We start from the raw sequence: 13,058 nt of genomic DNA, 5'->3' as shown, positions 1-13,058 counted from the left end.
TCTGGACGCCTGGCTGTCTAGGTGGGCTGAATGTGAGGGAGGGGTGTAGTCACCCACTGCACAGGGTATCCTAGGAAACCCAAGTTGCACTTTGCCATGATTGGCTGAGGTGGTTGTCCGTGCTGGACAACCACCCTGCTGTGTGATCGACAGCCATGCTCTGCGAATGGGGCATTTTCGCATAAACGGCAGGACTCTTGGGCTGGTAGTCAGAGTCACCATCGGAACTACAAGGAACCGACGAGAAGCGGAGAAGCCGGCTGCTTCAACTACCTCGTCCCGGTGAAGCCCTGCTGCAGTCCTGCGCCATCAACCCTTGAACGACCAGAGAAGATCCAGTCCAGAGTCTTCTTCCCTTGAGCTTGGTGGGGTCAACCAGCTCATCTTCCACAGCCAGAGGATTCTCTTTGTGGTCGAAATCGCTGCACACTGTTGTAGTGGTCCTGATAGCCATCTGAAGTGCCTCACCTGTTTTAAAGGAGCGCACCTTTTATTCACCGTCGCTGCTGCTGGCTTCATCCCTGTGGGTGCAGACCCCTCCAGATGTCGTCCTTCTTGCCGAAGCTCCAGGAACCATGGGTCTGCAGGAAACCAACAGTAACAACTGCTGTGGCATCAGCTTCTTCATTTGAAGAAGGTACTGTGTTCTGCTTGAGGAATTAGGGTGAATCCCTTTTCTCCTCTTCCAAGGTTTGCCCTGGTCTTCCCTCCTTCTTATAACTTTTGCTTCCTCTGTTGACAATATCTAAGTACTCCTGGCAACGCTGAATCTTGAACTGTTTGACTGTGTGATCCTCGACAACAGGAACCCGGTTCCACTTGACACTGGCTCCAGCCTATTGACTTTTGTATTTCTGTCAGCGAGTGTTCTCTGATTCGGTCTTCCTTGACAAAAGTATTGCATACGATTTTTGCCCCCAACTCTCTGGTCTACCCAGGTGCTAAGTGTGTTTTTGCCCCGGTAACGTTTCTTACCGCGGATATGCGTTTCTTTAATACGACTGAGTTGTCAAAAAGGGATTGCATATGTGTTCCCGGTAACGTCTTTTGATTCACAACACCGGTCTGCCAAAACACAAGGTACTTACTTTGAGCTATTCTGTACCAAGAGAATGGATTGGTTGTAGTATATGTTATGTATTGTTTTGAATGAATAAAGTGTTGTGCTTTACAGATGGTTTAAAAATAAATGTATTTTTTACCTGAAACCTTGAGTCAGTGTTTGCTTGAGTCCCAGTAATTGTGGTCCCTTTGTGTAATCTCTGCTACTGCTCATATACTCTTGAGATAAGCCTGGCTGCTCCGTTACCACTTTAACATAGAAGTACAGGCTTGTACCAAAGGTGAACTGTCCACTTGTAGTCTTAATTGTGTGTAGTGGTCCCTAAGGGCACTGCACAGGATTCTGCCTAACAGCCCCTCTGGAACAGCCCCGACTATTTGTGTAAGAGGCATTGTCATCTTGTTACTGCTTGTTGTAAAACCATAGGAACTGGTGGTTGGCCCCTCTGGATACATACCTAGAGGACAGGAAACCGCTGGGACCTGAAAAAATGTGCAAATACAGAGGGCGTTCTAACTCTATAGCTGCAGTTCATAATAGAAGAGTATTCTGGACAGTCACAGTTCCCAACAACTTGTGAAGGAGGGATAGCTACAGACTAAGTGTTCCTGAATGACCATTTAAATGATATATCCTGAAGGCTCTAATGTGCACACATTCAAGCCTCCCCCTCGACCCTCATATCCAGTGCACCCATTCTAATGCATATCCCTTCTTTGGTGCCTTCCTGTCCTCCCTGGCATGAGCATTGTTTCACTAAACTCATATTGACCTTTTCACTAAAAGGGTTTACAGAAGTTGTGCAATAAATCACATTTGACAACAAATCCTCTCAAGGACATCCACCACCATCTGGTCTAGCATTTACACAACTCATTCAATCCATACTGCTTGCTTCTGAGAGTGAAAGCTATTTCCTTCCGGCCAGAAGAAAGGCCCGCACTGAGATGTTTGTGGCAATCATCCACAGCCAATGGGCCTAGGCCTTTCTGCATAGCTTGAGGGAGCCCACTTTGATGTACTTGTTTACATAGTGCACAGCGATAGTGTTGTTGGATCAGCAGTCCCACCATAGGAGCTGCAGTTGGAAAGCTTGCAGGGCCAGGCGCATGGGCCTCGGCTCCATGATGTGGAGTCACCTAGGTAGGCTCTGCAACCCGGCATCAAAGCATCTGTGATATCTGTGCTAAAAAAACTGGGAGTGCAAATGGCTCTCTCACCATGACATTTTCCTCCTTGTACCACCAGCTCAAGTCCTCCACCAACTCAATGCCCACCAGTTGAATGTCCTCAAGGGACCTAGGCCAGCTGGTTCCTACCAAACTTGAGTTCCTTCATGCAAATATTTGCTTGATCTATAAGGATACATGAGGCCATAGCTGCAAGTTGGCCAGCTTTTCCAGGAGTTTACCTAGAAAATGAGAGATGGAGATCAGGCGAGTGTTTGCCAGACAGGAACGATCAGCAGAAGGCTTTTTAGGGATGCACATGGGAGTGCTTCAGTAGAGAGGGGAAAGTTCCAGTGGCAAAGAAAGGCGAGGAAAGTAGAGGAGGGGCAAGGCGGCCAAAGGGGGCCTGAGAGAAGAGAGAGGAAAAGGGAAGTGAGGAAAGGATTGCGTTTTATTGTTGAAATGAGAAGCCAAAGCCGGGCAGAGGGCCTGGGAGGGAACGGGACAGACTGCAGTAGGATTGGACAGCTCCTTGCAGATTTGAAAGAGTTTGGCGATGTTAAAGGCCACAGAGACGCAGCCTTGAATATGGACCCTCTTCTTGGAGAGTGATTCTCTCAAAGATCCTGCAGTGCAGAGTTAAATACCTTTCTTCGAATTTAAACACATTTTGTTGGGATAATATCAGGAGAAAGTATCCAAAAAAGAAAGAAGCACTAAGTTTATAGGGGTCTGGAGAATACTCTGCAAGTAAATACTTGCCCAGTTGCTGTGCTGTAATGGTGAATAACACCATAAGGGGGTGAGATGAGCAGGCTTAACACAGAAGAAAGGCGGCCATTACAGGGGCATGTAAGGGGCGGCGTGCCAATAGGAAGATTACAATGGGGCAGGGAGGCAGCTAGTCACATGATGGTATCGCTCTTGCTTAAAGGGGTGTAAATATGGACTGCTGGATTAAAAAATAAGAAAAGGGAACAATGGCCCAGTTAAAAAGGCTTTGCACATGATACAGGCAGTCCAAAACTGCAGAAAAAAAGTAATCTGGGACACGTTTTTATAAATGTGTGCAAAAAGTTAAATTCCACTTAAAAAACTGCAAAATGTACAAAAAAACACTAAATATTAATTCTATATTTTTTTAGCAAAAATTACATTTGCTGCCATGCATTGCGCATCGACAGCACCTGTTCCAAAAAGGAATAGGGAATGCGCTAGTGTCCTGCATCCCATTTGTGAATGCACTTTCAACTCATCTTAAAGGCGCTTAAAACCGGAGACCAGTCTCGAAGCGTGGGACCAGGATTAAAAACTGTTGCTTCCAAGACAAACTCTGCCCCTAAGCTATCCTCTTGGCCCAAGATGAACTGCAACGCTCCCTGATTGCAAAATTGTGCAAAGGGAATGAAAAAGGACGTGTCAGCGTGCACATCTTTCTTAAGCACATTCATGTGCCCTTTGGAAACGCAGTGGAACTTTTCTGGTGTAAACGAAGAGGGTGCGTGACTAAACAATTGGAGAATTGTGCCCATAATGAGCGCGTCCATCTGTAGATGGGGAGAGGGTACAATTCGATACGCCACAAATTGACAGGCACTAAATAAGCTTCCTTCCATCTACACAGCACAAGTGGGTAATGTGAAACTATTATGGTGCAGTTTATCTCATGGAAATATGAAACTGGCATGACAATTCTCTGGAAAATGAAACTAGTTTAGAATGCTTCTCCCAATGCAATGTGAAGTGGGGAAGGTAGTTTTCTGGGGCACTGATGGGGTAGATGCTTAATCCACTCTGAAACTAGGGCGTACGGTTCTTACTATGGGATGCTATCCGAGATGTGCCCATCATTTCCCCAGCATGCCCACCCGCAAGGTCTACCTGTACAGGGCTGGTGCTAGCACTAGACAAGGTTAGGTGCTTGCCTATAATTTGAGAATGTTGGAGCGGAAAATGCGGCAGACTGCAATAAGCACATTGTTTGTGTACCGTATTCTCTCTCGTCATCACGACTACGAGGCACTGTCAGCACTGCAGGTCCCGCAAGGTTTGGGTTGGGTGTGGCAGTGCAGGGCTGTATGCTGCACCTGCGCACAGCATTTGCCCCTGTGAAAATATTGTTTCTTCTCTGTGTTAGGGAGAATTCTCATTATGTGGCTAATTTCCCTCACCTAGTGAGTCCCCCAGCAGCTTTGCTGGATTTCTGGAATTTATTTTTCCACCTGGTAAGAGTGTGAACCTTTTTCCCACACTTACATGTGTTTTGCCATGTGCATTTCTACTTTTTTTGTGATCTTGGGCTCTGGAGCACACCACTCCATAAGCCCAACGTTTTGTGTGTGTTCCACAGCACCCTCAATGCAGGGACACAGGGTTATCTCTAAGGCTTCTCACTGACTCCATTTTTTTGGGGCTGACTACTCTCCCCAGAAACAGGTAAAGTTGCCATTTACTTTATGTAGTCATTTAAAATGCAGACCCAATACACCCCATGGGGTATTGGAAGGGTTAATTCCTAATCCTTTCTGTCTGCGTCTCTTGGAGCTTTGTTTCGTTCCCTTAACACTAAGGCTTGGCTGGTGGCAGCGGTATCTACCCTAACCTTTCTACCGCGATTATATTATATAAACATGGTGCTGTTTTAGGCTATTATATTAGCCTTGAACATAAACCCGCTTGACCAAATACTTTTTATTTTGGCTCCGGTCGGTTTAGTCACCATTTCTTTTTGTTAATCTCCTTCTTGTGTTTAACTTTGCGCAGCAAACCAGGTTTGCCTTCTTTGTTCGTCAACCTTTGGCGGGCTTCTGTCCAGAAGCCCTACTTTGGCGTCTGGGTGTCTAAGTGGGCTGAATGTGAGAGAGGGGTTTAATAACCCCCTGCACAGGGTCTCCTTGGAGACCCAAGTCGCACTTTGTGTCCATTGGCTGAGGTGGTTGTCCGGGCTGGACAACCCCCCTGCTGTGTGATTGACAGCCAGGCTGTGTGAATGGGGGATTTTCGCATAAAAGGCATGACTCTTGGGCTGGAAGTCAGAGTCGCCACTGGAACTACACTGGAACAAGAACCGAAGAGAAGAGAAGAAGACGACGGCTGCTGCAACTCCCGAGTCCCGGTGAAGTCCTGCTGCAGTCCTGAGCTATCTACCCTTCAACGACAGAGAAGATCCAGTCCGGAGTCTTCTTCCCTTGAGCCTGGTGGGACCAACCAGCTCACCTCTTCTTGGTCCTCTTCTTGGTCGAAATCGCTGCACATACCTGGTCCTGTTTTAAAGGAGTGCACCTTTTATTCACTGTTGCTTTTGCTGCTGCTGGCTTCATCCCTGGGTAGTGCAGATCGCTCCAGACGTCCTTGTCCCCACGACTGAAGCTCCAGGGACCGCGAGTCTGCAGGAACTACCAGGAACAACTGCCGTGGCACAAGCTTTTTCTTCTTACGAATAAGGTACTGTGTTCAGCTTCGAGGAATTGGGATGAACCCTTTTCTCCTCACCCAAGGCTTGCCCTGGTCTTCTTTCCCTCATATAACTTTTGCTTCTCTTCTGACAATATCGAAGTACTCCTGGCAATCTCGAATCGTGAACTGTTCTAACCTTGTGAACCTCAACAACAGGACCCCTGTCCCATTGACACTGACGCAGGCCTATTGACTTTTATCTACGTCTTAGAAAGTGTCTTGATTCTAGCTGCCTTGACAAAAGTATTGCCTATGATTTTTATCCCCAATTTTCTTGTGTTAAATCATGCGCTAAGTGTGTTTGACTACGGTAACATTTCTTCTCGCGGGTACGATTTTCTTTCGTAAGACCGAATTGTCATTACTGTCAAAAAGTGATTGCTCAACAACCCCCGGTAACGTCTTTGTTTCACAACACCGGTCTGTCAAATCCAAAGGTACTTTCTTTGAATTGTCTGCACAAGGGCAATTGGTTGTGTGTGGTGTATTTGAAGTGTGGTTTTAATTTAATAGAAGTGAAGTGTTTTGTGAACAGATGGTCTAAAAATAAATGTACTTTTACTTTTTAACCAGAAACCTTGAGTCAGTGTTAGCTTGAGTCGCAGTAATTGTAGTCCTTTGTGTAATCTCTACTACTGCTCATTTGCTCTTGAGATAAGTCTGGCTGCTCCGCTACTGCTACCACTTTAACTGTGTAGTACAGGCTTGTACCAAAGGTGAACCTGTATTACCACTTGTGGTCTTAATTGTGTGTAGTGGTCCCTAAGGGTACTGCACAGGATTCTGCCTAACACTCTGGACCATCAATGGCCCGCCCTGCGCCATGGAGGGAGCCCTGCCTGAGAGAGACTATCAGACACACGCACAGGCAGCTGAAGGGCCCATATTGTTTTGTAATTGTCCTCTAAGGTCGGGGGCAGCAATAGCCAAATTGGGATGAAAAAGACCAAATTGGAGCTGAAGTTTGTGGATTGCAGGCCAACAGTGCTGGAGGAGCTGCAGGTGGGGTTGTGCCACTCTTATCCGTCCTGCTCCCCACCGACACCAATGACCTTCACACACAGCACTCTGCAACACTGAAATAACTACACGGGAGACCAGAAGTAGAAAGGATGGCATGTATTAAAAGCAGGAACCAAATGCCTGGGTGGACTGCTCTCCCACCTCAGGCCAGTTGCATCTTGATAGAGACACAGTGGCTACTCCAGTCCTCATTACTCATGTTACAGTTTTGCCCGCGGGCTGTGTCCGGGTCCATGTAAGGCATGTCGGGGCAAGCGATAAATGTGCCAAGGTTCCGAGAATATGGTCTTCCTGCGAACGGGGCAGTTTAGCCTTGAGGGTCTGGTTCAGCTTGTAGTCACGAACAGCGTGTACTTCAAGGAGATGCTTTCCCACCGCCTGAGGCATGTCCGTCATGCATTCCACAGCCATTGGGACCTTGCTGGCGCCAGTCCAACCTCTCCTTGCGCAGGGCCTCAAGAAAAGTAGATAAACACAGTTAGATCTTTGAACATTCACCCACTTTTCTTTCTCTTTTGTTGCCAAATATTCCACATTTCTGTAATCACTAATCCTTTCTGCCCTATACATTTTACAAGAGCAATACGACATGCATTATTTACCGTAATAGCATTTCCGATTATTGTACCTGCTTAGATTCACATGTGCATATAGTGCGACATCTAGTGGCAATTGTAGAGTACTGCATCTTGTGGGATGTCGACATGGGCGTGCTTGTAACACTATCCCTTACGTGACATGTAGTGTACCCAAAATCCTTCACGCATCGAGGTCCTTTCTGGTTGTGTTTTTTCTGCTGTGAGGGAGCCTATGACCATTGTGAGCGATTACAGAGAGAGAAGAGTAAGATGTCTATGTTCCTTCTACTCCGAGAGGGGTGTGGCATGTGAATCTAAGCCGATACAATCATCCGAAATGCTAGTACGGAAAGTAATGCAAGTCTTCTGATGCTTGTGAATCTGCTTAGATTCACGTGCTGTGCATAGACTAGCGAGCCGGAGCCACCGGTGGCGGTGGGATGTGTGAATGAGCAGTAGCAAAGATGTCTCAGTACTGCTGTTCCACCTGAGAATCAGACCTAGAGTGAGTATCCAGGCAGTAGTTTTTTTAAAAGGTGTGTACAGCACTCCAGGTTGCTGCTTTGCAAATAGATTGAGAGGAACATTTGCAAGCCCCAGTGTCACGAGTAGTGTGCTTTAGGCTTGAAGGGCAGATCTCTCCTAGCCATAGTGTAGCACAGTGCGATGCAGTTTACAATCCACTGTGAAATGGCTGATTTAGAGACACAGTCCCCTTCTCTAGCAGCTGCCACTGAAATGAAAAACTGGTTTGTTTTTCTTAGTGGTTTAGTTTTTCTCCAGATAGTATACAACTGTTCTCCTCACAACCAGTGTGTGAGGTTTTTTTTCTGCCACACTAGTGGGGTATTTTGGAAGAAAGTGGGTATGTGTATTGACTGGTTTATATGGAACTTTGAAATTAATTTAGGCGCAAATGGTGGGTGAGTGCGCATAACCACTTTATCTTTGTGAATTGTGACAAACCGGTCTAGAACTGAAAGGCCCTGCAGATCGCCAATTCTTATTGAGATGACTGCCACCCGGAAGACGGTCTTGTGAGTGCTTTGAGGCTAGCGTTATGCATCGGTTCAAAGGGAGGACCCATTAGCCTTGTTAGAACAGCCTTCAGGTCCCATCCAGGAGCTGGTTTGGCAATAGGGGGATGACATCTTTTAACCCTTTCCATAAACGCCTTGATAATTGGTATTTTCAACCACTAAACCTTTTTCTGGGACGTAGTGTATAAAGTGCAGCTAAGTGTACCTTCAGTGAATTAAAAACTAGGCTCGAGTCTAGCAGGTGAGTCAGGTATAGGACAATATGTGTAGGTGAGCATTCTATGGGATTGAGACCCTTGGAATGGCAACAGATGAAGAAGGCTTCGATTTATTGGAGCTGCAATGTCTGGTGTTAGGCTTTCTCTGAGTATCTCCATGCATTTTTGAGGAAGTTGAAGGTGCCCGAAACCGTTGATCTCAGGAGCTAGGGCGCTAAATTGAGTATGTGGGCATGGATGGAGGGTTTCCCCTTTGTCCTGTGACTGCATGTTGTATGGGCATGGTAGTTTCCTCCCCAGGGAAACTGACATTGTCATCAGATGAGAAGCAGGGTTTGTGGGGCCACTAGGATCATCGTGACTGGTTCCTGGCGCATCTTGTGCACTAGCTTGTTCAGTAAGGGAGTTGGTGGGGTGGTGGTGTAGAAAGCATAAACAAATTTCCCTGATCGTGTTATCTAGAGACCGTTCCCCTTGGAGCGGTTCTGCGGGTACCTGGAGGCATAATCTGGGCTTTCTACAGGTTGATCTCTGGGAATCCCCAGTCTGCGTATAAGTTGGATGGATGGATTTGTGCAAATGCCACTCATACTCTACGGTTAGTGGGAAGTCTCTGCTGAGAACGTCTGCTACAAGATTGAGTTCCCCTGGAATGTGTTGTGACACGAGGAACATCTTGTGTTTGAGAGCCCATTTCCACATGTTCTGCGACTGTTTGGATATCCCTGGAGAGTGCGTGTCCCTTTGTTTGTTCAAGTAGTACAAGGTTGTGGTGCTGTCCATCAGGCCTAGGACTGTCTTTCCCTGTAGATGTGTCTGAAAAGCTTTCAGGGCTTTGAATACTGCAAGCAACTCCAATCGGTTTATGCGGTTGGATGCTACCGCTGGGGACCAACTGCCATGCATTGTGTGATAAAGATGTGAGCTCCCCACCCCGTAAGTGATGAGTCCACGGTGAGAGTGTCTTCCCCTGCAAGATGTTCTTTTGACCACCACGCCAGAGAGCACGAGGGCTGCCGAGACAACCACTAGATCGCTCCATTGTCTGCTGGCCTGACACCATTGGCTTGAGAGCCACTCGCATGGCACATAGGCAAACATGCGTGTGGGACTAGATAAATACAGGCAGCCATCATCCCTAACAGACGCATTGCTTTGTGTACGGTTACCGCGCGATTGTCTACATAGTGAGGGATCTGGAACAGCATGTTTTGAACCCTCTCATTGGAGGGGAAGATGAGCCAGTCTTTGGTCCGAATTTGGGCTTCCGGAAATTGCTCGACTTGGATAGGGTCCAAGCTGGACTTTCTCATTGATTGAGAATACCAGACTTAAGAGGTGGTCTACCGTCTTCTGAGTATTTGATAAGCATGTTCCGTATGAGTCCCCTGTTATTGACCAGTCATTGAGGTATGGATAAACTGGGATGGACTGCTTGCACAGGTGAGGCGCTACTACCGCCAGCCCCTTTGTAAATACCCTTGGGGCTGAGGCAACGCCGAAGGGAAGGACCTTGAACTGATAGTGCTGGTTGTCTAGCATGAATCTTAGGTACTTTCAGTGTGCTGGCAGCACTGAAAAAATGAAAGTCTGCATCTTTAATGTCCAATGTTGCTATGTAATCCCCCTGTGTTAGCAGAGGGATTACTTCATGTAATGCCATCCTGAACTTGAAGTTTGACAAGTGTTCACTGGGCGCAAATCTAACAGGGCACATAGTGAGATCCTTTTTGGGTACAAGGAAGTACACTGAATAGAAACACTTTTTTGCCTGTAGAATGGGGACAATTTCTATCGAGTAGAATCTTCAGGTGCGCTGGAGATCGGCGTCTGGATGTAGGGGGTTTGTATCGAGGTGGTCATCTGAACTCTATACAGTACCCGCGGGCAACGGTGTTGAGAACCCACTGATCTCTGGTGATCCCCCTCCCTTGCATGATTCGTCCCCCGACCAGGGAGGCATGGGAGGGGACCCGGACTAGTGAGTCACTTTTGACCACAGGCAGGGAATCCTCGAGGGGTGGAGTTTCTACCCTTTCCCTTTCCTCAGCGTTGGCCTCTGTTGATATTGGCCCGTAGTAGTTGCTCCTTCTCCGGAGGACCACTGTGTATTCCCTGTTCTGTACTGGATGTGGGAGGACGTGGGAAGGATTGCCCCCGAAAGGACCGGCGAGAGCTATCTCCTCGATGCTGGTATGGTCTTGCTGTAATCTGGTTTAGGGAGTAAGGTTTCATACTCCTTTTTTTGCAGTTTCAAGGGCATCATCCACTGCCTTTCCAAATAAGTTAGTTTCCTCCACAGGCTTATTAATAAGGGAAGCCTGTGTCTCAGGAGTAAAGCCCATATTTCTGAGCCATGCGTGCCTTTTAAGTAGGGTACCCTGTGCCAGGGTTCTTCTTGCTGTTTCTGCAGCATCCAATGTGATAGGTTGAAACACGGGTTTGCTTTTTCTTTGCTTGTTCAGTTAGAAATAATGGAACTTTATCTTTTGTATGTTGAGTTCGAGTGAACAATCTGTTTTAAGTGTTTGGTTTAATAAAACCTCATAATACATCATTGGCATTTGAATTGAATACTGAAGGGACATCAAAATACAACCAGTATTAGAGGCATAAACTGCTGCAATTCAAGACCTATGGGTTTGGTGCTGGAACTAGATCTTTTAGACTGTCTACAAGAAGGATAGGCAAGGAAGAAAGAATATGAGAAACAAAAATGGACATGTAAAGGAAACTAGGACACAGAATAGGCACTATAAAGAGACTGGTGCTATGAAAAGGGAATATGATTGAGACGAATGCTCAACAAATTTCACCTGCTTAAAAAAAGCTCTCCCCACCCTGTATATCAGTCAAAATAAAATGGACACAGGAACTGGTTATATCCAAACTAGATTACTGCAACAGCATGTGTGCGTATATAAGCCACCCCAAGACAAATATCCATATCCTATCTCATGCGATCTTCTGCCTCAAACATAGGGTCTAGCTTTTACTGCTTTAGATCATAAATGCTATGGATGGGGCAACAACAAATCCACAAAATTATCATATGACTCCCAAGGCCTTTTGAATGTAGCACCAAATTATATACCTACCAGATCCCTTGGTTCAGCATCTTCAAACAACTGCAACTGGAAAGTCCTAGAAAAAAAAGGACCAGACAAGATTAGTCTCAACCCAAGGCTTAATCACCCAAGGCTCCAATTATTCAAGACCCTGAAACATTGGAAAGACCCAGCAAAAACGCAAAGGTCCCTCAGCAGAACATTATTCCTTCACATCATGAACCTCTTAAATGCACTGTGCTAACCACACCTACCCATCTCATGAAAAATCGCTCAATCTTACTTACCACCACAGCACTAGTCATGGAACATTTTGTGCACTTCCCCAAGCAAGAATTTTTGGGAAACTTGACTGCTTGCTGAGGCCAATGTCCCATCAGGGCGAGACGCAAAGGTTGAGGCCCCACCAGGGCGAGAGGCCGAGGCCCCACCAGGGCGAGAGGCCGAGGCCCCACCAGGGCGAGAGGCCGAGGCCCCAACAGGGCGAGAGGCCGAGGCCCCAACAGGGCGAGAGGCCGAGGCCCCAACAGGGCGAGAGGCCGAGGCCCCAACAGGGCGAGAGGCAGAGGCCGAGGCCCCAACAGGGCGAGAGGCAGAGGCCGAGGCCCCAACAGGGCGAGAGGCAGAGGCCGAGGCCCCAACAGGGCGAGAGGCAGAGGCCGAGGCCCCAACAGGGCGAAAGGCAGAGGCCGAGGCCCCAACAGGGCGAAAGGCAGAGGCCGAGGCCCCAACAGGGCGAAAGGCCGAGGCCGCAACAGGGCGAGAGGCAGAGGCCGAGGCCCCAACAGGGCGAGAGGCAGAGGCCGAGCCGCACCAGAGCGAGAAGCCGAGGCCGCACCAGAGCGAGAGAGGCCGAGGCCCCACCAGGGCGACAGGCCGAGGTCACACCAGGGCGACAGGCCGAGACACCCCAACAGGGTGAGAGGCCGAGGCCCCACCAGGGTGGGAGGCCGAGGCCCCACCAGGGTGGGAGGCCGAGGCCCCACCAGGGCAGCCTAGGCCCCACCAGGGGGGGAGGCTGAGGCCCGTCCAGGGGGGGAGGCAGAGGCTAAGAGGCCAAGGACCCACCAGGGCGAGAGGCCCCACCAGGGCGAGAGGCCCCACCAGGGCTAGAGGCCCCACCAGGGCGAGAGGCCGAGGTCAAGGCCAAGGCCCCACCAGGGAGAGAGGCCGAGACCAAGGCCCCACCAGGGAGAGAGGCCGAGGCCAAGGCCCCACCAGGGAGAGAGGCCGAGGCCAAGGCCCCACCAGGGAGAGAGGCCGAGGCCCCACCAGGGCGAGAGGCCGAGGCCCCACCAGGGCGAGAGGCAGAGGCCGAGGCCCCACCAGGGCGAGAGGCAGAGGCCGAGGCCCCACCAGGGCGAGAGGCAGAGGCCGAGGCCCCAACAGGGCGAGAGGCAGAGGCCACGGCCCCACCAGGGCGAGAGGCAGAGGCCACGGCCC

General features: G+C 48.7%; 1 long non-coding RNA gene across 1 annotated transcript; it reads right to left on the bottom strand.

The window, feature by feature from the left end:
* Window positions 1–6,792: 6,792 nt before the first annotated feature.
* Window positions 6,793–11,692, bottom strand: LOC138562544 (uncharacterized). Its single transcript, XR_011299345.1, has 2 exons — window positions 11,646–11,692; window positions 6,793–7,165 (listed from the first exon to the last, which is right to left on the bottom strand). It is a non-coding gene; the product is annotated as an uncharacterized lncRNA (long non-coding RNA).
* Window positions 11,693–13,058: the final 1,366 nt, after the last annotated feature.

Source organism: Ambystoma mexicanum, unplaced genomic scaffold (assembly GCF_040938575.1).
Source record: "Ambystoma mexicanum isolate Mex_15411 unplaced genomic scaffold, UKY_AmexF1_1 Mex_scaf65, whole genome shotgun sequence".
Classification (NCBI taxonomy): Eukaryota; Metazoa; Chordata; class Amphibia; order Caudata; family Ambystomatidae; genus Ambystoma; species Ambystoma mexicanum.
The sequence above is the reverse complement of the archived record's forward strand: the minus strand, read 5'-3'. Positions and strand labels throughout refer to the sequence as shown.